General features: G+C 37.9%; 1 pseudogene; it reads right to left on the reverse strand.

Moving 5' to 3' along the window:
• Window positions 1–7,354: 7,354 nt before the first annotated feature.
• The window catches only part of LOC127671608 (zinc finger protein 431-like), an 83,907-nt pseudogene continuing 66,676 nt past the window's right edge, over window positions 7,355–24,585 (reverse strand).

The following is a 24,585-nucleotide window of genomic DNA, read 5'->3' on the forward strand; positions in this document are numbered from 1 at the left end:
GACCACAAGAAATCAGAAGTTTAAAATGCTATCTCGCTTTGTTAGAAACTAGGTAAAGGTCACATTCCAGAGCCCATCCTTTGTTTAGACTTAGCAGAAAGGCCTTGAATAGGTGATTCTGGCCCCACAAGCTAACTGGAAATGGGCTAAGCTTATCTTGCTTCTGTAAACCACTTAAGCCATTACTCCTATACAGGAGTTCATGCAGCTATAGACATTCAAGAAAATAGGAAACAAATTGGTCCACTGAGCCTGGGATGTGATGATTTAAACTGATTGGACTAAAAAACAATGGAGTGGTACAAATCAATTGGCTCGCATTTCGCGGGCTCTCCATGCTAAGAAACGATTGGTTTGTGATTCGCACGCTTTGTTGTAAACTTATAAAAGCTGTCACAATTTGGCACTCGTGGTCCTCATTCCTCTACCCCTGTGTGGTGTATGACTGTGGAACCCAGAATTCTGGAATAAAGAAATCCTCATGCTATTGCATCGAGACCGTTTCTCATGAATGATTTGGGTATCGCCTTCCGAGGTGTGGGGTGCTGGGGCACTCTCGTTTTTCGGGGTCTTACAAGTCATGGATCAGTGATGTGAAAAATCCTGGAGTAGGCACACTTGAACCTGGCTTCCCAGTAATGGCTAACAGGAAATGGTGCCACTGTGAAGCTAATGGACTTTCCTGCTTACCATAATTCCTGAAAGGTGAGGATTCTAGTACATTTTTTGTCCAGCCCCAAAGACAGGAGCTGGCTAATCCAAACCTATTCTGCTGTGAATTTTTATATTTTCCTCTTACTGGCCATGGGGGTGTAACCTTGGGACATAAGGAGACCACAAAAAGTCAGGTAGGAAGTATCTCCCAATTTATACTAGTTCAACACTTTACTCCCTGTTTGTTTTTCTAGGTACAGTGGCTATCAGACTATAGTAACTCAGAGCAAAATATTCTCATGAGACCTTACATTCTCAGACCTCCTCTGACAGCCTTATCTGTGATAATGATACCTAAGCTTCCTCAATCAGCAGATACTGTGTCAGACATGTCTCTAATGCAGCCAAACAACTGTCAGAATCAGACTGGATATATTTTCCAATTCAGGATTGTTTTACTCTTTCAGTTGGAAAAGATTTCAGGCTTTTGATGATGGCTTGCCATACATGACCTTTTAGTCCACAGTCATGAGCCTAGAACCCATGGTACAGCATCTGCTTAAGAACACTGCATATGGGTTCTTGGGGATTGTTTCATTTTTTCTGGATTCCGTACCTACATGGTTTGGGACTCTGAAGCCAAGTTGTAACCTGTGTAGTTGTTAAAAAGTCTGGAAAGGCCTTATCTGATGCTATCATAAGCCGGTATAGGGAGGCAGCCAAAGCACCTGACTGCTTAGATACCCAAATATCTACAGGATGATGGGAGAGCTGAGATCCACAGAGAAGGCATTTCAAACCTGTGCCAAAGTCTTTGGTTTCTCACTGCATCCCAGGTGTGCTCTTTTTCTGTTTGCCACTCAGCCTGGTCTGTGCCTTCCCACTTTGCATCTTTTCTTGTGCTCCTCTAGCTACAGAGGCTGGGGTTTGCCATAAATCTCTACCCCCAACAATTGTTATCAAGAATCAGGAAAAGTATTCAGAGAATCTAACCACTCACCTGATGCCACGCGAGAGAAATGACCTGTGAGATTGACTGGCATTTATCACTAATAAATGTACTGAGAAGTTGGATTAGAGATAAAGTCATTGTTTCAAATCTCATGGTATCATTCTTCAGTCTGTGATGTCCCACTTATCATATATTTTTCAGATCTTTTGTTCTAGGTGGCTGCACCTCCAGGAAGTAACTGTGCCCAATCTCATATCCATAAATGCTTCTCCAAGGAAGAGTGTACCTTGGTACACTTTGGAAACTCTTAGCAGCTTATAAAGTTGTCTTATTTTTGGTTCTAATCCCCACAATAACTTGCAATTTCTGACTGACTTTGCTTCTGAGAACATAATAGGATAGACTGTATCCCCAGTCCTACTGAGTGACATCATGCAACCTGGGCATCCTCCAATTGGATGTGTAGCCTTTGTTCTCCTAGTGCCAGGATAACTGTTTTATAATCACCATAATTTGACAGTACACAGGATCCAGGATATTTCAACCCATGGTATGTGTTCTTTGAGGACCACACTGTGCTGATGTGATGTTTTAGGCCAGTGTTCTGTGAGTCTACACTCTTAGGATAATGTCCTTCCACAAGACATATTCTTTCTAGGAGATTCTGAAATTAGGTCATGGGCAGGTAATATCACACCTGCAGAGATTAGATAATGAGAACAATGAAGCCTCTGAGAACTACAAGAAGCTCAAGAAGAAGAAATGCTTCTACTGCTAAGGGCCTGTCAGGGAGACCACCAGTTGTGGAATGGATGTTTCTGTATTTTTTTGGACTGCAGAATCTGCAGCCCTTACTTTATCATTTCTGCCTCTTTTCCATCAGAAAACATTATAGGATTTGGCCTAAGTTTTGCTAAATGTGAAAGAGACTGTTGTCACTCCCAGAATTTTCTTGTCAGCCTAATGAACCTTAAGAATAAAAAAAATGTATGGCAGCTCTTGTATCAGGCAGAGTTTACAGAACATATTGTTATTGAATAGGAATATAGAATATCCTTTGCTTGGGTCTCCTGTACTATCTTGCAACTTGTAATACCGTACATATTTTTTTCCCAGTACCTTTGTCAGTCAGAGAAAGATGGAGGTCTGTCCTTGTTTTGGAGGAACATCTATACCTATTGTTTCTGGTCTTGGGATAAGAACTCTTATTGCTTTTTTGCCCTTTTCTAGTCTTCATGGGTTGCTGTGTCTTGGATGTGTTCTTACAACTGCACTGTCCCTTTATTTGATCATTTCATGCAAGTAATTTTACAGGCTTTTCATCTATATTTATGTTCTTTGAAAAAATATATGTATACAAATATAACATATGTATACATATATAACAATATATATATATATATATAATAGAATATATATAATAGAAATCCTAGTAGAACCAGTGAAGGATTGAAGTTAGACTGAATTAAAGTCTCTATGGAGCCTACACCTCAGCTGTAAATTAGGCTGTTCATTACCCTTTGCCTGGATTTTCTTGGGATAGGATTGATTGATCCTATAACACTCTACATGTTATCCAAATATGCTGCCAATGAGTTGTAAGTACGGTATTCCATTTATCTTCCACAAAATTGCAGGGTAGATTGAATGAAGGAATTTAGCTTGGAATTTGTCCATCCATAGATTGGATGTAATAGAGATGACTGAAAGAATGCTCTCAAGATTTCGCAATGTTTACCTACCTGATGGAGAAACTAGACTCCACAGACTGGAATAAGGACATTTCAGTCTCGGAAAGTCTGGTATGAACCTGTTCTATACCTGCACATGTGCCAGTAGAAGATTCCAGGTTAATCTATTCATCAAGTAGTATTATCCAAAGCAACCATACAATATGCTGAGGACCCACAGGTGAATAAGTCACAGCCCAGGCCCAGGCTCCTTCTATGTACTAGTATGCTCAGCAGTGGAAAGCTCTAGCTGGTCTTCCACATTGTGTTCATCAATTTCTCACATACACACTGGGACCAACAACTACTAATTACTTCAATATCAAGAGTTCTGAGGCCATCTTATGACAACAGTAAAGAAGAGACATATGATATTCATATTCATACACACAGACAAAATAATATTTATTAAAACATTTCAGAACAATCACAAGTGTGAGGAAGTACATCATATACCTGGAATCCAAGGTCTTTGAAGCCTCAGTTAGTATTGATATAATGAACATATATCAATTTGTGAAATAGAATATAACCTATATATTTGACCAAATTTTAAAGTGAAACAGGATTAAATGCTGAACAAAAGCATATCCTCATTGTGCAAATCCATGTGAGGTGGATTATGTGGTTCCTATATTCACTATCAGGATAGGAAGGATTTCACAGAGAAATTTTGTCTTGAAAGCCATAAACAAAGGAATAAAATTAAAAAAAAATTAAACCACCAGGCTTGCAAAATAGCTTAGCATTAAATGCAAATGGGGCTAAAGCATCTTATGTGATTTAGGGACAGAGTCCAAATATTGACTGTATGGCAGCCTGAGAAGAATCCTGAAGGTATTCCAAGCATTCTGCTCACCATAAAGCCTCGCCCCTGTAGACATTCATGGCTCCACCACCATTAAACCATCCTTAGTGATGGTGGTGCATTGTGGGGGCCCAAACTAGCTGAAATAGAGTAAAGACCCTGCTGTGAGTTGCATCTGATTAGGTTCTGTGTGTCTTTTAGGGGACTCCAAACATTTCCCTCGCACAACATTTTGGTTCAAAGGCTATGAAGTTCCCTGTCATGCACAGGACTACCCATCTGGAGGTTCTTGAAGCTGGAAAAGCTCGTCCAGGTATTTGCGTTTTTGTGTTGGTAACACTGTTAAACTTCTGGCTTTTTCCCTTTCTGAGCACTGAATTTGTCTGAGCTTTCTGTGAGATCTGCAAAAGTGAATGGAAGCAAATCAAAGTGTATTCCAATGCATGAAAATGACCTGCTGGACACAAAGAAAGCACTGATGCATTTTTATGCAAGTGAACCCACGGTCTAATGAATATCCGTGAATGAGAGGGCTTATGCAGATTAGCTCATGGTCTAATGAATATTTATACTTAGGGGTGTATTTAAATGAGGTATAGGAGCGCATGCAAATTTATGCAAATGCCCCCATGCATGGGCTTGCACAAGGGCTATATGCAAACTTGTGTGGAGGTGAATGTGGAGTCATGAGAGTAGTGCTGAGATGATTTGTGTGTGTGGATCCCAGTGGCTTGTGCTGCCTTGGTGATTCTTCATTAGACCCCAGGCTCATTTGCATACAGGCTCTTACCATCGATATTCATTGGACCGTGAGATCATCTGCATAAATTTGAGGGATCTGATCGAGCATCAGAAGTTTTCTATGTAGTCTGAGCAGGTTCCTTGGTACAGAAATTTGTGATTGATGTGGGGGCAGGTTTGTCTGAATGTTAGAGTGTTTCTGTGAGATCTACAGAGTGTAATGAAAACTTGTGTCAAGGCAAATGAAGCATGTTGCCATGGTCACTTTTCAAGATTTGAATAAACATTTGTGCAGTACTGAGGGCTGTCATGTGTGTGTGAGCTCCGCCACCTGGTTGGTTGTTGTTACTACGGGCTGTATCCTTTCCATCCAGGGCTGAGTGGTGCCACATTCGTCTTCTGTGAGCACCACCTACTGTTTGATTGTGTTATTACAAGCTATAGATTTTAATGGTGTTGGTTGATTTTTGTATCCTGTTGTGCCTTTATCTGTTCACTAATTCTACCTAGTGTCACATCCTTCTGGGAACAAGGCCTTGATTTTGTGTCTGTGGCAGGTGTCAGTTAGGAAACAACATATGCGGAAAGTGTGGCTATGGCAGGGCCAGGGGACATTCCAAGACTCAGTCTGAAGTACGCAATTAACTGCTGGTCACCAACTGGGGATTGATTATTGACCAATTGATAATAGGTTATTTATCAGCGAAAATCAATTAGGTATCGATTATCAATTGATCGATTATTGGTTATTGATCAATGATCAATCCACGTCTTGCCCATCACTTGCCTTCATCCTCCAGCATCACACACACACACACACACACACACACACACACACACACGGCAAACATTTAGTAAAAGCTACAAATGTATGCAAATTTATTCAAATTTGAGAATTCATGCAAATTCATTAAATTTTCCTGGGCTCAGGGTAGCCGAGAGATGCCCACCAATCTGGTCCTTTCCTTATGGGTGTGCACCACTTCCTGGTTCTTTCTCATTTCTGTCTGATAGAAAAGAGATGACTTGTGTTTGGGGAGTCACAGAGAGGTCTTTCTCATGAGTGCCACGTTCTGGTTGTTTCTTCTATCTGTATTAGAGAGGGAAGGTTTTATTTGTTTTTGTGTGCTGAGTTTGTGTTTCTCAGAACAAGATGACTTTGAAAATGTGAGGTTAAAGGGGTAACCTTGACTAGTGATTCTGATGAGGTGACTTGATGAAGTGACTTTGACTTGATGGGCATATTAAGGTGATACAGTCTAGGTTTACCATATTTTCCAGGTTCCCTTCACCACTGAAAAGGCCAGGGAGTTGGTTCCTGGGCCCACTGGGGAGTCCCCCCAATATGCTTGCTTTACTCTAATTCACCCAGACTGGGATTGCAACACCATTGAAGGTAAGAGGATGCCTTTTGTTCACTGTCCATCTCTGCTGGCAGGTCTCAAGGTGGCCACAAGATGGCCCACAAATTTGTCCAGAGTGAATAATATTAGGTAGAGAGAAAATAAAAGCCCTACAGAATATTTAGACAGGGTCATGGAGACATTTTTAACAATACACCCCCATGGACCCTGAATCACCAGAAGCAAAGGCAGCAGTTGCTTTAGCTTTTGTCAGTCAAGGAACACCAGCTATGAAGACAAAGCTCCAGAGGGTAGAGTAGTTAGGAAAGAGTTGTCTAAGAGATTTAAGGATAGTGGCAGTGGCAAAGAAGATTATTTAATGGAGGATAGACTGCAGAGGAGACACAGACAAGAAGACAGAAGCAACAGACTGGAGACCTTGGAAAGATCCTGTTGGAAGCCAAGGCCAAATCAGAAGACCAAAATTGATGCCTAAAATGTATAGCATCAAAAAATGAGATAAGGGGGCCCTAAGAATCATAAGTGCCCTGACCACAAAACCAGGGTTGCCCGAAAAGTGAAATGGAAACACACTAGCTTTTGGTGGACCTTCCGGTGTGGGAGGGAGGGACTTCCGGGTGGGCTGGGATGCCGGTGGGAGAAACTTCCAGTTATATTTGAGGCAGTTCCAGTTTGAGGCTGAGAAATTTCTCGCTCTGGAGGGACTTTCAGTTCAATTTGATGGACTTCCGGTACTGATTCCCTTAGTTAGTGATTTCAACATCCTGTCTTGCTAAAACCTACAGATAATCTCTTCATCCTTCTATAAATGGCTTCCCAGTGGCAACAGAAACAAATGAAAATGCAGGAGGTCTTAGATCAATGCATCAATCAATTAACTTATAGTCACTCACAACCAATCTCCATTCACAACCAACCAATCTTCAATCTAGTCAATTTTTTGGTCCACCAAAGACTCAGTGATCAATGGTCAAACTGTCAGACTTCAGCAATTAACAGAGTCATTGAGTAATGGTTAGTTGTTTAATTGTATTGAATTTTGATTAATTATCAATTAACTCATCTTGTGTTGAATATTGGTCAGTGATTAATTATCAATCGTTTACTAAATAATGATCATCAATGGATTGCAGCTCTTGAATGGCTGGTCGTTGAGGGGGCTGTCCATGATCAATCCCCAATCAGGTGACAGATCAGCTGCTGGACGATGAGGCTCACAGAATGATTGATCTGTCCCTGACTGAATAGTGATCAATGGACAATCAGTTTCAGACTGATTTGGAACATAAAGAAAATGAAAGTGGAGCTTAAAAAAGTTCACAGCACAAAATGCTTACATAAAAAATTGGAGAGCTCTCATGCTGGCAATTTAACAGCACATTTTAAAGGCTACAACAAAAAGAAGTGAAGGAGCAAAGAAAAGGAGGAGACATCAAGAAATATTCAAGTTGGGCACTGAAATCAATAAAATAGAAAGAGAACAATACAAAGAATTAATGAAACATGGAGTTGGTCTTTTGAGCCTTTTATTAAACAAGATAAACAAGCCCTTATTAAAAGATAAAGATACCACTTTTTGATAAAATTCATGGAGTGATTAAGGATAATAGGGACATGCCTAAACATAAAAATGTCACTTTACAGCAAGCCTAGATCCCACATTAAATTAACTGGAGATAAATTCAAATTAATTCCACTAAATCCCAAATTAGACAAGATGGACCATTCTTTCTATAACTATCTATTCAATATATTATGTGAAAGTTTAGTTAGAGCAATAAAACTGAAGGAAAGGAAGGTAATATAAATTAGAATGGAAGAAGTAAAATTATCTTTCTTTGGGATGATATGATAGTTGGCATAAGTGAAACAACATTTGACAAGGGCAGTTCCTAGAGCTGATGAGCACTGTCAACAATGTCACTGGATACATGGTTAGCTAAAAAAGAAAATAAAAATTAGTGGCCTTTGTAGGTAAAATTAGTTTGCAAGTACAAATAAAATAGATATTATAAAATTTTAATTGATTTTTGACACTTGCCACATTTTTTCTACATAATAAAAAACATGAGTAACTCAATATAGGTGTGTTGGCATAGAGCTTAACAAAACCTTTTTAGTCAAAGATTACTTTTGGTATTCTTGGAGGTTCTCCAAATCTACTGTGATATGCAAAGGCTTTAATAGATTAATTGCACGCTAAAGAGTTTACTCTTGTATAAAGATACTAGAAAGTAAAAATTTTAAGACATTACCTATGTTTATGGGGTTTCTCTGCATTATAACTTTTTCTTATGGTTTCTAAGGGACCTGCTACATGCAAAGTTTTTCTTTACCAAATGGCAAATTCATAGTGTTTCTCTCCAGTATGTATTTTTATGCATTCATAGATAATTATGGTGAAATACTTTATCACATTGATGGTATTTATAAGATTTATCTTCAATATGTGGTCTGTTATATATCCAAACATGACTATGATATACAAATGTTCAGAACAACCAAAAGAAACTTGCTCTAAGGACTGTCTTTTGGTTGCCAACCTCCAACTAATCATGAGTTGTAACTAAGTTCAAGTCCCAGGTCACAGGGAACCTGCATACTTAAAAATATTTGGCAAGCTTTCATCATTTGTTTTATTCCCCAAAACATAATGACTGTTCTTAGCAATAATTTCTGTTATCCATGTTTTACTCCACAAAATAAAATTTCTATTCCTAACTACAAAAGAACCAGTGGGTGTAATAGACTAAACAATACAACCTACATTCTATATCATTTCACATAAAGTAACAGAAAAAACCTCATTGGTGGGAAATGTAGCTGTAACTTAGCATGGATGTTTGTGGTTTTCAGGTTTGAAATCTATATCAGATTCTGGCTCGGGGTGGGGATGGAATGGGGTGATTCAGATTATCTTCTTAATATATTCTTCAAGGATGCATTAATCAGTAACTATTTGACTTCAAAAGCTTTTTATCATTTGCATTGTCCCGGTGTTTTAATTGTGTTGGAACTCAGTGGTTCCCATTACATAAAGGTTTTACCACATTGCTAACATTCATAAAATTTCTCTCCAGTATGAATAGTTTCATAATGATGAAGACTATAGAGGTGTACAAAGGCTTCATTATATTAAAAACATTCATAAAGTTTTTAACACATTCTTTCATGAAAATGAATACTACAGAATTATGCAAAGTCTTGACCACATTAAAAGAATAACCTTAAACTCACAGATCTCCAGGGCTCTGTCTCCTGAACTCTGGGATTAAATTCATGCAAAACCATGCCTTGGACCTAAGCTTTTCCTTTCAGATATTAAATTGAAAACTCATAATAGCAATCAAGATCCCTTCTCAGTTTGACACATACTTGAATCGTTATATCTCCACATGAAAACAATAACCAGGTAATAATAATTCTTAACATGATATAGTTCACATTCATACAACTGCAAATCCATATGTTTAGCTGGATGGAATCTTGCCCTAATGGAACCATTCCTTTAACACCACTGAATTTCCTTGTTCACACAATTTAGCTTCCTTCAACGTACTGATAATGCCTTTCATTTTGAATCTTACATTTTTTATTTTTCATTTCTTAGTTTTCTATATGTGTTAAAAACTGTAAGGTCAAATTATATGTGGTGATTTTCATGACTTACTTTGTCAAAACAATTAATGTAAATCTCTTTCACATAGCCTCAAGTAAACTCTTCAGAGAAGGGTAAAAGGTAGCAATCTTCTTTGCCAAGGCATCAAAAGAACCATCTCAAGAGCGGAAATAATCCCAAGCACCAATGTCTATCATATTCTTAATATGATACCCCCTAACTCCCCCTTAGTTCATGATTATACTTAGTAGGTTTCTTTCCTGCACAGAGAATTTGCAGATATCTCCGTTCTGAATATATTTTACCACATTGATTAAATTAATAAGGTTTCTGTCTGGTATGTGTTCTTTGATCATAGTGGAGATGAATGGGTGTTGCAATGGTTTTAGCACATTGATTATATTCATAAGAATTCTCTTGAGTATGTGTTTTCTTATGTCTTTGGAGATTACTGTGACATGAAAGGCTTTAAATCATTGATTACATTCATAAATTTTCTCTCCAGTATATGTTCCTTTATGATTTTTAGAGATCACTGGGTCTTGCAAAGACTTTACCACATTGGATACATTCATAAGGTTTTTCTCCAGTATGTGTTCTTTTATGATTTTGGAGATCACTGGGTCTTGCAAAGACTTTACCACATTGGTTACATTCATAGGGTTTCTCTCTAGTATGTGTTAGTTTATGTCTTTGAAGATTACTGTGACGTGAAAAGGCTTTAAAACATTAATTACATTCATAAGGTTTCTCTCCAGTATGTGTTCTTTTATGATTTTTAGAGATCACTGTGTCTTGCAAAGACTTTACCACATTGGTTACATTCATAAGGTTTTTCTCCAGTATGTGTTCTTTTATGATTTTGGAGATCACTGGGTCTTGCAAAGACTTTAACACATTGGTTACATTCATAGGGTTTTTCTCTAGTATGTGTCAGTTTATGTCTTTGAAGATTACTGTGACATGAAAAGGCTTTAAAACATTGATTACATTCATAAGGTTTCTCTCCAGTATGTGTCAATTTATGTCTTTGGAAATTACTGTGACGTGAAAAGGCTTTCAAACATTGATTACATTCATAAGGTTTCTCTCCAGTATGTGTTCTTTTATGATATTGGAGTTGACTGGGCGTGGCAAAGGCTTTACCACATAGATTACATTCATAAGGTTTCTCTCCAGTATGTGTTCTTTTATGATATTGGAGATGACAGGGTCTTGCAAAGGCTTTACCACATTGGTTACATTCATAAGGTTTCTTTCCAGTATATGTCAGTTTATGTCTTTGGAGATCACTGTGACCTGCAAAGGCTTTACCACATAGATTACATTCATAAGGCTTCTCTCCAGTATGTGTTCTTTTATGATATTGGAGACTACAGGGTCTTGCAAAAGCTTTACCACATTGGTTACATTCATAAGGTTTCTCTCCAGTATGTGTCAGTTTATGTCTTTGGAGATCACTGGGTCTTGCAAAGGCTTTACCACATTGATTACATTCATAAGGTTTCTCTCCATTATGTGTTCTTTTATGATTTTGGAGATGACTGGGTACTGCCAAGGCTTTACCACATTGATGACAATCAGAAGGTTTCTCTCACGTATGTGTTCTTTTATGTCTTTGGAGATTACTGTGATATGAAAAGGCTTTATCACATTGCTTACACTCATAGGGTTTCTCTCCACTATGACTTCTTACAACACTGCAAAGATAATTAGTAAATGTGAAATCTTTAGTACATTCATTTCTCTGATAAATCATATAATCAATATGAATTATGTTTACAATTTGCTCTAATAGTAAGGAAGCATCAGATCTTAAGGTTTTAGCACTTTGTATGTTCATGGTGTTCTTCCTTATCATGAATTATTCAAGACACATGTGATGGTTATTACATGACTCATATTTATAACATCAACTTTTAATATGGGATATTTATATGATATATTTCAGCTTTCTGAATAAACTTTGAGCAACTCTGATCTTTATAACACTGACTGTATTCACAATTTTCACTGTACTGTGAAATAATACACATTTGACTATGAAACAGGACCCACAGAATTTCCAAATTCATACTACCCATAGACTTTTTCTAGACTATGAGTTTGGGGATGTTCACCATAAAACTAGAAAAACAATTAATTGCAAATATCTATCATATTCCTAATGTCTATCAAAAGCAGAATACTTCATATCTTCTCATTGCTTTAGAAAAATAAATTTATGTTACTTCTTACAATATCACTATGCTCACATAGTTTCTATCCATTGGGACACATGATATACTTAATTGAAAAAAATGACAAATGAAAGGTTTACACATTGCATTTACACTGTTTGATTTTGTATTCTATATAACATGTGCAATATAGATTAATGTTTCTCCACAACAACATTCTTGGATCTCATAAAATGCCCTCTCACAAAACTTAATCATATTACTACAAGAATATGAGTATTACCAATTTTACTATGGACTATTTGCTTACTAGAATGTTTAGGATATAAATTTATCACTATTCAATGTGCAATATCTAAGTACTATGAGACTATATAGATTAGCAGGTCCACAGCACAGTTCTACCATATCTACTTATCAAAGGGATACACAAACCAGATATTGTATCTTATAATCATAGCTACAATTAAAGGACTGTTATTTCATTCTCTTGCTTCTCGTTGGAGATTCCAAAAGATATGAAAAATTCCTCAGAGGCAAATTTGTATCAGCTTCCACAAAAAATTACCTTTCATATCTTCTACTACTTTGAAAATGTTCTTCAAGATGATGGTCTTCCAAATTATAGCCTAAAACACAGTACAAGAAAAGCAATGATATACTATTGGAAATTAGGAAAAATTCAAAGTACTGTGAATTTTCACTGCACAATGAGAGTTACATTGAAAATTTAGTGAAACTGAATTATTCAGCTCTATCTTCATCATTCACAAATAAAATAATTGAAGACCATCAATAAACAATAAACATTTGTTTCTTTAAAAAAATAAATCTTACCTCTAGCTTTAAGGTTCAGGTAGGTTTCCAACATCACAACTTTGTAGAGATTCTTCTGGGAAGGATCCATCAAATTCCACTCTTCCTCAGTAAAGTTCACATGCACATCATCAAAATTCACTGCATCCTAAATATCCCATACATGTGTACAACACAAAGCATGATACTAACATCCATGTAAAGGAAATACATGCCTTTTCGAAAACGTATTCATATCATTTTGGCACTGCTCCACTTATATACTTACTCAGAATTTACAATCACTGTGTCATTTTAGAAGGAACTTGAATTATAAGATTCACCTGTGTTTCTTTTGGACACTTTGAATAGGATACAGCCTTGCATGAGAAATGCAAATTGAGAGAGAAATGCACGGGAAATTCCACAATACTGAGCATGCATCTGAAAAATTGTAAGAACAATTACTAACTACAAAAGTGGTGAACAAGCTGGGTGTATTTGCCCATGTCTGTAATCACAGAGGTACAGGCAGGTGTATGTCATAGAACCGGATGCTGGCATGGCATATGTAATGTGCACTAGGAGAGCAAAAGTTATATATTAAGACGCTCAATCCCTACAAAAATCAACCAAGGAAACAAAAATGATAGAGAATTCACAGTTCTTTACTAAAAGTTCCCACAAATGATTATACATTAACTTCAGATCTGTATTCATATTGTAGATACATGAAGTTCAACAGTTTAAACTATAACATTAATAAAAGTTTACTAAAAGGGAATGCATGCTTAAACAGATACAAATGAACAGATGAAAATATAGTAATATAAATGTTGATCATAAATAAGCAATGTAGGGCAAGAGAGAGAGCTCAGCAGTGGAAAGCTCTAGCTGGTCTTTCACATTGTGTTCGTCAATTTCTCACATACACATGGGGACCAACAACTACTAATTACTTCAAGATCAAGAATTCTGAGGCCACCTTATGACAACAGAAAAGAAGAGACATATGATATACATATTCATACACATAGGAAAAATATTATTTATTCAAACATTTCAGAACAATCATACCTGTGAGGAAGTACATCATACACCTGGAATCCAAGGACCCTGAAGGCACAGGTAGTATTGACGTAATGAACATATATCAACTTGAGAAACAGAATATAACCTATATATTTGGCCAAATTTCAAAGTGAAACATGAGGATTAAAATTTCTTTATTTTGCAAAACCATGTCAGGTGGCTTATGTGGTTCCTATATCAACTATCAGGACAGTAAGGATTTGACAGAGAGATTTTGTCTTGAAAAACAAAAACAAAGGAATAATATTAAAAAAAATTAAACCACTGGGCTTGCAAAATAGCTTAGCATTAAATGCAAATAGTTTTAAAGCATCTTATGTGATTTAGGGAGCGAGTACAAATATTGACTGTATGGGGCATGGGTTTAAAGCATCTTATGTGATTTATGGACAGAATACAAATGTTGACTGTATGGGAACATGTGAAGAAACCTGAAGGATCAGTTTCAACTACAGCACAGTAGACACATAGTACAAAATGTGTTCCATCTAAAAGAAAAGCCAGTGCACACCTGAAGCACAGAATGAGGGAATGCCCAATGAAAACTCACCGAACTGGAGACACACCTCATGGGCAATCTCCAATCCTTAATATTATTATGGATACAATGTTATGCTCCCATACAGGAGACATTGATAAGTGTCCAACGAGAGTCTTCCCCCAGCAGCTGACTGAAACAGATGCAGGGAACCACAGTGAAACAGGGGATAGATCTTGGAGATGTTTTAATGGAGATTTGGGGAAATATTGAATGCCCTGAAGATGGTAGGAAATCCACAGGTAGTCTATCAGACTCAATGAACCTTTAACCTTGGGGATATTGAGAGACTGTGCCATCAACCAAATAGCAGACACAGGCTGGAATAAGGCCCCTAGCACATAAGTAGCAGAAGCTCAGGTTAGTCTTCATGAGGGTCCTCCAACAACCTTAACAGGGTCTGTCCCTAAAGCTGCAGCCTATCTTTGGTATCTGTTCCTTTAACTGTACTCCAAAGTCTGGACTCAGTGGGAGAGGATGCACTTAACCCAGCAGAAACTTCAAGCCCCACGGTGTGGGATACCCAGGGGACCCAATCAACTCCATTCTGACCCTGGATGCTATAGGCTCATCTTTATCCTGTGATAAAAATGCATCTAGTCTAAAGAGATCCTAATAGTTTGCAGGAGTTCCTACATGGTTCAAATGTCTTAAGTGTCTTCTGACACTCAAGGCAATATCTTGAACTTCAAATCTTTTAAAATCCCAAAGTAAGTCATATCTTTCTGACATATAATGATACAGAATACTCCTTCCTTTTCCAGTAGAAAGGAATACATACTCCATTTTCAACTACATGCCATTTCTGCCAGGAGATAAAGTAGGCATTCCATGGATCTAGCACACTATTTGTTATCCCACATGCAATTTACACAGCTGTCCCTAACACTGTTCAAACACCAGACATAGCTTACCCTCTCTCCTGACTATTTCTCTGGGTGGACTGCTAAGATCATATCTTACTGCCTGCCACTTCATCCAGCTTTCAGCATTCACAAGCATTCCCTCTTGAATATACCTGCCAAAAATTTCAGTAAAAGAGGCAAAACGCAGCCAACTTTCTCTGAAAATACAGACAGCAAACAGTAATTCAGGAATAAAATTACCACCCAAACAAGACAAACCCAGAGAACAGAATCTAGACCTATTATCACCACAATCCCAGATGTGTAGACACCAGAATAGGAATATAATGAAGATCAGCCAGGGAAATATGTCACGAAGAAATTCAAAGTGTGCTGTCACAGCATGTCCTCAATAATTAAAACATGCAAGATATCTGATACAAAAGAGGTTGCTTTGTGGAAAGGACAGGAGTAAGAACCTGGGGAAGGGATAGAGGTAAACAAGAGGACCTGCAGACTGGAATACATATAGGGAACAGAAAGAACATGATGAGAGTAGAGGAAGACTATAGAAGGGGCGTGTGTAGAGAACAGAAACAGGGAAGAAATATGGACGGCAGCTGAAGCTAGTGCTCCATGTATCTAAAGCACACCTGAGAACAGCAGCAGTTGATGGAGGCAGGTAATGATTTAAGCAGGTGCTAAGTCCCTGAGAGCAGACCATTGAAATTGCCTGCACGTTGACCACTACAGAGGCAAGGTTCACATACTAAACAGGAAAGGAGGATTAAATGAATAAACGGACTTATTGATCAAAAAATATTTGGAGTCTAAAAGTTTCCTGATACTAAATAAACAGGAACACTGCAACATATCAAAAGCAAATACTACAAATGACTGTAATAGAAGATAAATATTATCTCACAGGACAAGGAAGCAGTTTTAATGAAATCCTAAATGAATAATTTCTAAACTAAAACTATGATTCCTATTAAGGTACAAGAAGCATCCAAAATACCAAATAGATTGGAACAAAAAAACTTCCCCTCGCCACACAATATTCAAAACACTGTATATGTAAAGAAATAGGATTAGTGCAAAAAAGAAGAAAATGAAAAAGAAAACAAAACAAAAACCAGTCACATGTAATATAAAGCTATTAGATTCATATCAGCCCTCTCAATAAACAAAAAATAGTTTTTGAAACATGCTGCAGAATAAAAAAAAAAAAAAAAGCAGCCATGATATTTCTAAAATCAACTCAGTGGACCAAATGATTTAGAAAGATTCAGCCATGATAGGGAAGATATTCAGAGGTCAGTCCCTGATTTAGCAAGTAAGAAGCACCACTAGAAACCTCACACGTAGTCATATCTAGCTGATGTTTCCCATCCAATCCCTGATAGGATCCTCCACCCCAGCACCCAGTGCTCAGCCTCCTGTTCCTCTTCAGGGTGGGCAGATATACTGTGCTTCCCATGTCTTGATTTCAGAGCTTCCCTGAGGTCCCCTCACAGCACAGCAGCACGGAACAGCAAAGTTCAGAGCAGGAAACAGTGAACTAACCTGGCCTGCCCAGCAACAGGAAACTTGAAGAAAGGTGTACGGAAGATCCCGACTCTTTCTTTGAATGGCAGGTCTGCCTGGACTTCTGGATTGGTCAATAAGCCTTACCACTCCTCAAGGTTAAAGTGTGCTTCTAGTCCAGGACCAAACATTTTTCCAGACCTTAGGAGTGGTTTGCACTCCCTTAACATTTGTGCCTGCCTTACAAGCAGATTCTCCTACAACCTAGGCCTTGGAAATAACCCATAATTCCAGTGCAGGCTACTCAGTCACCTGCTCCTCCCCTCGTTAGCTATGACCTCACACTTAACAGGACATAAATTCAGACCTTGCCTGAATTTTCCTCACAGCACTTGCCTTCCTCTTGTAATCAAGCTAAATTGCTCATAGCCCATTCCTCAAGTGCAGTGGAGGTATAAATATGACTCACAAGGACAAGGGTGCCCAGGCTATTAACTTGAAAGAGTCACTTTAGGAAATAAGAGCTTTGTTTTCTGGCTTCATGCTGGGCTCAGGGAAATTGTCACTCCTTTTCCACAGAAGATAAGTTCTTGCTTTTGAAGTTTCCCTTGGCAGACAGCCATTATTTGAAGAATAGGACAACTGTCTCTGGGACATTAAAATAAATTTTCTTTCTACATACACAGAAAAATTCACTCTCTATTTGAGATATGTTGATATAGAACACATGTGTTAACACAACTGTGGGTGTTTCCCCACTTTGCGATTGAAAAAGATTTGCTGACTAACAACAGTGGTCCACAGTGTTTGTCATCTGTTTCTTGGTTTTTTCCCGGGGTTGTGCCATGCCTATCATCTGGTGGAAGGGAATTGTATGAAGCCACAAAGCAAAACACGTGTTTCCTAAAATCCCTCTTTAATGTTAAAAGCCTGGGCATCCTTCCACTGATGGGCCAGCTTTATACCTCCACTGCAAGTCAAGTAACAGGTTATCCACCTTGATTTCAGGAAGAAGAGGAAGTGGTGTGAGGAATTCTCAAGCAAGCTATGAAGTCAGGCCATGATGAGTGCAGAATCACTGCCCAAAAAGAGGAGGAGAAAGCAGCTGAACAGGCTCAGTTGCAATGGTGTGTCCTCCTCCAGTGCTGGGTGGGAGTGCAGATGGAGAGGTTCTTGGAGGACAGGCACAAATGCTATGGGATTACAAACCTGACCTGAGATATAGAAAAGGTCTGGCCCAGGACTGGAAGCACACTCTACCCTTGAGGAGGGGTAAGACTCACTGGCCAATCAAGGACCACAGGTGCACTTGCAAGTCAGACTGAGAGGTGGGTCTTCCTGGTGCCTTGCTGCAAGTTCATTGTCGCTGCACAGCCTTGAATGGTTGTCTGTCCTGCTGTTGGGTACTGTGAAAGAACTTCAAGTAAGTTCTGTTTTTGAAACATGTTGAGCACAGGCTCTATGCCCATGACGATGAGGATAAGGTAGATGAGAAGTACGAGCTTGTGTGTTGGTCAGTTCCTGGGGAAGGATGGGAAGCATTAGTCAGATATAGCCAGATGTTTGCACCTGAGAGGTCCCTTGGGGTGCTCCTTACTTGCTAGATTAGCCTGTGACCTCGGAATAACTTCACTATGAGGGCTAAATCTGCTCAAAACATTTGGAGCAGGAATTGATTGAAGAAATGTCATGGGCGGGTTGCCAAACTTGGACAGCCCTAGTTTCTCTTGAATTATCTACAAGTTTTGCCCTTGGCATTTACCACAAAGGTGTAAGTTCCACCTGCAGTTAATTTTGTGGAGCATTTAAAAAGCATCTCATTTGTGTCTTGGCAATGTAATAATAAACTGAGAAGTAGAAGAAAATATTTGATGACATAAAGGACTTAACAAGCTAGAAAATAGTAGTATTATCTGATATAAGTACCATTTAGCTGATGGAGGACTGAGTTAAAACATCTCACAGATAGTATGCTAAGCAGGCTGACTAGAGACTAGGATGTTAGGATTCACATGTTCGTTCACCAGGTTTGTATAGAAATCAGTCTCCATCCGTAACAAAGGAGACAACTGTGGTGCACAACCAGTCACTTTGCACCTGCTCACAACAACAACAACAATAACAATGATAATAATAATAATAAATGAATAAAATAGGTCAGTACCATGCTTCTCAAAGGGTCATTACTGAGTCATAATCAACATTAAGGCCTGCTGTGCTTGAAGCCACCATTTTCTAATAGAGGAAAGCATAGTTCTGCCACATGGAACAGACTACACTGGGTGACAGCCATTTGAGAAGAAAAATAAATCTATGTACTTGTAGTCATGAGCCTAAAATGGCTGTCCTCTGAGAGGCAATACTAGCAACTAACTGAGACAGATACAGATATTTACAGCCAACCATTGGAGTCAGGTCACGGATACCTATGAAGAGATAGGGGAAGGAATGAAGGAGCTGTAGGGGAATGCCAATCCCTTAAGAAGACAAATAGGACCAAACAAACCAAACTCCTAGGAACTCCCAGAGACTAAGCCATCGAATTGAGAACATACATGGGCTGGTGCATGATCCCAGAAACACATGTAGCTGAGAACTGCATTGTCTGTACTCAGTGGGAGACTATAAACCTAATACTGTAGAGACGTGATACTCCAGGGAAGGAGAATGGAGGAAGGGAGGAGGTCGTGGGTGGGTGGATAAGAGGAGAGCATGTAGTGAAGCATACTCTAAAAGACAAAGGAGAGGGGGAATAGGGTATAGAACTCTGGGAGGGGAACAGGATAAAGGGGAAACATTTGTAATGTAAGTAAACAACAAAAGAGGGAGAGAGAGAGGGACAGGGAGAGGGAAAGAGAGGGGGAGCAGGAGGAAGAGAGAGAGGGAGGGAGAAAGGAGAGGGAGAGAGAGAGAGAGAGAGAGAGAGAGAGACTGTTATGAGGGTTAGCCTTATCAAGATAGTCTTTCCATGAATGGAATATCCTTGGGAAAGCTGGAAATTATCTAGTGCTAGGGCTATAAGGACAATTTATATCCTCAGAACCCAACACTTTCAACCATATAGGGCTGCAGTTATCAGTCCTTAGACCACTGTAGACTTGGTCTGTAATGTTCTTGAGATAAGGTCTATTCTCCTAGTGCAGCATTATTTATAAGACTCCTCCCAATTTTGTCCTATTGTAAAATAGTATCTCCTGGCTTCATAGAAGTCTCCCATTTATTTCCATTTTCCCTGTGTAAATAGTATACAAGATACACATCTTCAGGGCTTTGTCTACCATAAGGCATGGCTTCTGTAAGACCACCCCACCACAAGTTTTATATACTTTACCTTCTACTTTTTCTCTTTTTCATACACTGAGACCTCTGACTTACGGCCATGTCACTAAAGAATGACCCTTTGTATTAGGGCACTGGTATACTTAGAAAATAGTTTGAGGAATATCTTTGCTATATTAATCTTCCGTCTTCCTAATTGACTAGACTTGTAGTCTCCTGTCTCTATTTAATTATCTAAAGTATTACAATGGGGAGTGAATCTAAAAGAGCATTAGCCAGAGCTGAATTCATGCTGTCATTAAAGATATTTTTAAGTAATCTTTAAATGTGTGTAGAGTGATTTCTCCTTGGGAAGGCATATTAATTCTAAGATAGCAGTATCATCATCCTTTAAGAATAATGTTTCAAAAAAAAATTATGTTGACTCAGGACACCTTGCTGGCAGTATGATGCTCCCCGGGTAAGTGACCTTGCTTTCCTCTTGATTAAACTTCCTAAATTCTTTAGTTAAAAGGCTGTACCACAGCAGAGTTTTAAAATTGCCCATAGGAGTACTATATTGAACTGTCCTTTGCAGCAACAGGAAACGGATTTGCAAGTGAAACATGGCTTTTGCCTTCAGAAAAGGACATGGGAAACAGGTTACTCTCTACATTGCATGTTGAAACAGGATAGGCAATAGCTACATCACAGTTTAAAGTTTAAGGGAGCCAGCCATTGTGAGGAAAACCAGACCAGATTTTTGGGATGTCTAAATTGGATAGGTGAGCTTGAGTCAGTGAATACTGAATTACCAATTCGGAGACTCTCCTGTGCAGATATGTGGATGCTCACTGATATAGTTAAGACATTTCAGAAATTTGAGACACAAACCACTGGCTGTGCTTTGTTTGTCCACAGTAACTTTTCACAGGAGGACAAAGTAAAATACTATGTTTTCAATGTTATTCCCTCTAACAGGGAATGTGTGCTCTATTTCAAAGTTAGTGTACCTAAGTGTATTTTAAAATATATTTATTAAGTCATTAAAATCCTCCCAACCAAAAACAGCCCAGGCCAGATGGATTTAGTGTAGAATGTTACTAGACCTTCAAAGAAGACCTGATACCAATTTTTCTCAACCCTCCCTATAAAATAGGAAAAGGAGAACACTACCTAACTTTTTCTATGAAGCCACAATTACTCTGATACATAAACCACACAAGTACTCAACCAAAAACAGAGAAGTTTAGACCAATCTCACTGATGAATAGTGATGCAAATATAATCAATAAAATTATTGCCAACTGAATCCAAAAACTCACCAAAACCTTCATTCATCATAGTCAAGTAGGCTCCATTCCAGGGATGCAAGTTTGTTTCAATACAAAAATCAAGTAACTTAATCCGCTATATAAACTAGGCCAAAAGAAAAAAATTCATATGGTCATCTCCTTAGATCAAGGAAAAGCATGTGACAAAATACAGCACCTGTTCGTGTTAAAAGTGTTTGAAACATCAGGAATTCAAGGCCCATATCAAAACATATTATTTGTTTGTTTTGTTTTGTTTTTTTGTTTTTATGTTTTGTTTTGGATTTTCAAGATATATATATATATATATATATATATATATATATATATATATATATCTTGAAAATATATAATCCTAGCTGTCCTGGAACTCACTCTGTAGGCCAGGCTGGCCTCAAACTCAGAAATCCACCTGCCTCTGCCTCCCAGAGTGCTGGAATTAAAGGTGTTCGTCACCACTGCCCGGCTAAACATATTAAAAATAATTTACTGACAATCAACAGCCAATACCAAATTAAATGGAGACATAATTGAGGCAATCCAAATTAAATCATGGACAAGACAAGGATGCCTACTCTCTTATCTATTAAATATAAGTATATTTATTAAATATAAGTATTCAAAATTCTAGCTAGAAAAATAAGACAACAAAAAGAGATGAAGGGGATAGAAATTGCCAAAGGAAAAAAACAAAGGTATCACTGTTCACACATGATATGATAGTATAAACAAGAAACCCCAAAAATTACACTAGAGAACATCTCCAGCTGATAAACAACTTCAGCCAAGTCGCTGGATTTAAAATGTGACTCAAACCAAACAAGTGAAAAACCTGTGTGACAAGAACTTCAAGTCTCTCATGAAAGAAATTGAAGAATATTTCAGCAAATGGAGAGATCTTCAATGATCTTGGATTGGCCGAATTAACATAGTACAAATGGCCATAACATGAAAGTCAATCTATATATTCAATGAAATCTCCATAAAATCATAACACGATTCTTCAAATACATGGAAAGATTAATTCTCAAATTGATATGGAAAGGCAAAAACTCAGAATAGTGAAAACAATTCTTAACAATAAAAGAACTTCAGGGGGAATCACCATCCCTGACATTACTACAGAACAATAGTGATAAAAACTACATGGCATTGGTATAGAGACAGACACAAACCACACACTTACAGACATTTGATCTTTGAAAAAATGCCGAAACTATACATTGGAAAACAAAAGCAGCTTCAATAAATGGTTCTGGTCTATCTCATTGTTTATATAAAAATGAAAATAGACCCATATCTGTCAGTTTGCACAAAGGTCAAGTCCAAGTTGATCAAGGACCTCACCATAAATCCAGATACACTGAATCAAATAGAATAGACAGTAAGAAAGAGCTTTGAACTCATTGGCATGGGAGAATATTCCTGAACAGAAATTTAATGGCTCAGGCTCTAATACAAAAAAAATGAAAAATGGGACCTAATGAAATTGGAATTTTTCTGTAAGCTAAAAGACATAATCAATAAGACAAATCAGCAACCTATAGATTGGGGAAAAAATCTTCACCCACCCCACATCCAATAGAGTGCTATTATCCAAAATATATAAAGAACACAAGAAACTAATCACCAAAAAACAAACAACCCAACCAAAAAGTGGTGCATAGCACTAAATCGAAATTTCACAACTGAGGAACCTCGAATGGCTGAGAAGTACCTAAAGAAATGTTCAAAATCCTTAGTCATAATGAAAATTCAAATCAAATCAAGCCCGAGATTCCACTTTTCACCAATCATAATTGCTAAGATCAAAACCACAGGTTACACAAATATTGGAGACGGTGTGGAGAAAAAGGAACACTCCTCCATTGCTGGTGGGATTGCAAGCATTATATTACTCAGTTACAATCTATAATATATGTGTAGAGTGAGAATCTTTTCCTTAAATCTTGAAGAGAATTTCTCTCTGACCTTAACAAAATTGCAAAGCACATGGTGATAAAGATGCACACTCTCAGGTTTGCATTGAATCCCAATATGTTGAAGACCTCAACTGCCTCCATGTCCTTGACTTGCGTCCTACGGTGGATATTAAGGAATATGCCCAATCAACTGCTGAACGCCAACATGCTTAATGCCATGAAAGTGACTTAATTGAATATGTCATGCAGTTTCCTAGCCTAGAATGCCACAGTGTACATCACTAAGGCAAAGTGGACCTGGTATCCCAAAACATAGAAAAGTGCAATAAACTTGGTGCTCACAATTAAAAGTGTACATCAATATCAACAGAGACAATGGAAATCCCTAGCCTGATTGCATAGATAATAATAGTAATGAGGGATAAATGGGTATGATAGAGTTGCGTATCAGTAAAACCAATGTGTGCTTCATTTTTGTTCTAGTGCCTATGATATTGAAAACCATATACTAATTGTTTTGGCCAGCAAAATCTAAACAACAAGAGGATGCATAACACAAAATTATATTTGCTTCAGGCTCCAGTAGCATGAATTTGAATAGACAATTAAAAGTAAGGAGAACAAAACAAGCATTCTCAAGATTAGGTGAAAAACAGGCAGTACTCTGACATAAATGTGCTCCTACAGGAAATAAGAAAATATGATCTGATTTCGTCTTTGTAAATTGCTTAGTTAATTTGTTTGACTTGATAGATGGTTTCTATGTGTAGCCATGTCTGTTCAGGAACTCACTTCTATGTGAGGTCATAGATTCAACTGTCTTATCAAATTTTGTTGGAAGTTACCAGGAGAGAAATGTCCGCAAAAGCAAAATGATGAATACATTTTTAATAAGGATTTGAAAAATTTATTTCCTCCAGAGTAAACAAAGCAAGTGAATGAGTTAAGATTTTATGCAGAAAATTCACAAGATGGGCAGATATGATACTTCTAGCCACCACTAAAGGAGCCAGTGAGAGTTATTTCAAAACTACCTACATACACTGTAATCAAGAATTGACAGATATGTGCCAACGTTTGACAGAAATCTTTAAATATTTCTTCAGAAATATGATTTCTCCCTCATCTTTTGGATGTAATTTCTGTCTGGTCTTAATAAAATGATGTAGATCTTGGGCACAAAGATGCATCCAAGCATCCCTGCACTGGATGCTAAGATGGAGAAGATCTCCACAGCAACCATGACC

This window comes from Apodemus sylvaticus, chromosome 21, assembly GCF_947179515.1.
Source record: "Apodemus sylvaticus chromosome 21, mApoSyl1.1, whole genome shotgun sequence".
In the NCBI taxonomy this organism is placed as follows: Eukaryota; Metazoa; Chordata; class Mammalia; order Rodentia; family Muridae; genus Apodemus; species Apodemus sylvaticus.